The following is a 2,348-nucleotide window of genomic DNA, read 5'->3' on the forward strand; positions in this document are numbered from 1 at the left end:
GTAAGTCACCATGTCTGTCCATTCTTGAAGAGTTTAAGGCTATTCATCCATAGATACTCCACAAAATATAACTTTAAATTTTAGAATTTAATATTTTTGCTTCAAAGACAACAACAAAAAGTGTATCCTACCCAAACAGTAGCATTCTGAAATGTCATTTTCATGTCTCACATTTTGTCTTATTGCTCCTTTTTTTTTTTAAACTTGATCCTTAAGTATGGTGTTACTACCTTTTTTTGTCAAAGCAAACATGTAATTTCAGTAGTTTCAGTCTGGCTGTGTTTTGTCTTTTCTTTTTTGCTGTCTTTATTAAAGACAAAAAAAATGAGAAGGGAAGAAATGAAAGTTTTCTGAGACATAATATTATGGCTTATTTTTGTAATACCCTAAAATAATAACTGCATTTCTGGTAAGAAAGGAAAAATTTTTCACATTACGGTAAGTGGAGAATAGTAAAATAGGAGAATAGGAGAGAGTACGTGATCCAGCTTTCTACCTACCTGAAAACAGGACTGATCTTGGAAATGGGAATATACATAATGTTCATAACATTGGGTTTCATAATTTGCATTGCCAATTATATATAACATGTCCTAAGGCTAAAGGAACAGTTGCAATATATTACTTATGAAACTTGCTGCTATAGTTCTGGAAGTTCATTAGAGACTAATTCATTTCTAAATGTTATCTTCATTAATATGACAGCAGCCATCAGTGATACAAACGTGGTGGCAAGGTGATACTAATCAACAGAAGAATGCAACTCTAGCTACAGCTAGACAGCTAGTGGCAGAATACCTTTCTTTGGCTCACTCAAAATTCAAGTGTAATTTTCACCTTTTCACTGCCCCTACACCTCATATATTAAGAGCGCTGAATTCTGTTGTGTGCATGACATCAAACATGGCCTATATGTCTTGTTAGATAAATTTCTTTACTTGTTAGTATTTACCACATAACTTAAGGCAGAACATTCATTCTGCAGAGAGCTACTTGCTACTTTCCATCCATAAAGTTAAACGTCCAGAATTCCTGAAACTGCAGTCAAATATTACTGAGAAAGGCATGCCAAAAATGTCCTACCTTCTGATAGAAAATGATGAGATATATGGTCCTCATTAGGAAAGAATCCAATTATCCACTTCAAAGACTCTGTCAAAACAAGAATTTTAATAGCTGTTACAGAATAACAGAGGAAATACACAAAGTCAGGCAAGCAGGAGATGACCATGTTTGTAATACCAAATACATCATGTGTGCTCCCTATCTAGTCCTTTGTTTCATAGTGAAAGGAGGAAAACTTCATCAATGTCTAGAAGTTTCTTACTGCAAATTTCAAAGTGCCCTCCATTACCTGAGTGATTAAGCTATGCAAACTAAGATTTGGAGAGCCTAACCTACACTCCACTTCATTTATCTTCAAGTGGGCCCAGCACTTGTGCTTGAGAGCATTACTGTAATAACGAGTGCAGCTCCTGCTCAGCACAGCCGTCAGCTGTTTGGAAGTGTGAACAGTTCATTACTGCAAAAGCAATAGAAGCGCAAGGAGAAATATACAGCTTTGCAGACAACATGACCAAAAAACTGTCAAGATTTTATTTCTCTCCTTCTTATTTGGATAATAAATCTTTGAACTCCGTAACAGCAGCTTTTTCATAGGATCATAGAATGCATTGGGTTGGAAGGGATCTTCAAAGGTCATCTAGTCCAACCCCCCTGCAGTGAGCAGGGACATCTTTACTAGAGCAGGTTGCTAAGGACCCCATCAAGCCTGACCTTGAATACCTCCAGGGATGGGGCCTCCACTACCTCTCTGGGAGACCTGTTCCAATGATCTACCACCCTCATATAGAAAAACTTTTTCCCTAATATCCAACCTAAATCTGCCCTTTTCTAGTTCAAAACCATCACCCCTCGTCCTATTGCTACGTGCCCTTGTGAACAGTTCTGCCCCAGCTTTCTTATAGGCACTTTTCAGGTACTGGAAGGCTGCTAGAAGGTCCCCCCGGAGCCTTCTCTTCTCCAGGCTCAACAGCCCCAGCTCTCTCAGCCTGTCCTCACAGGAGAGGTGCTCCAGCCCTTGGATCATTTTTGTAGCCCTCCTCTGGACACGCTTCAGCAGGGTCATGTCCTTCTTGTGTTGAGGGCTCCAAAACTGGGCGCATTATTCCAGGTGAGGTTTCACCAGAGCAAAGTAGAGGGGCAGAATCACCTCTCTCTCTTCTTTTGATGTAGCCCAGGATGCGGCTGGCCTTCTGGGCTGCAGGTGCACATTGATGGCTCATGTCCAGCTTTTCATCCACTACTACCCTCAGGTCCTTTTCCTCAGGACTGCTTTCCAGCACATC

Source organism: Antrostomus carolinensis, unplaced genomic scaffold, assembly GCF_000700745.2.
Source record: "Antrostomus carolinensis isolate BGI_N321 unplaced genomic scaffold, ASM70074v2 scaffold18680, whole genome shotgun sequence".
Classification (NCBI taxonomy): domain Eukaryota; kingdom Metazoa; phylum Chordata; class Aves; order Caprimulgiformes; family Caprimulgidae; genus Antrostomus; species Antrostomus carolinensis.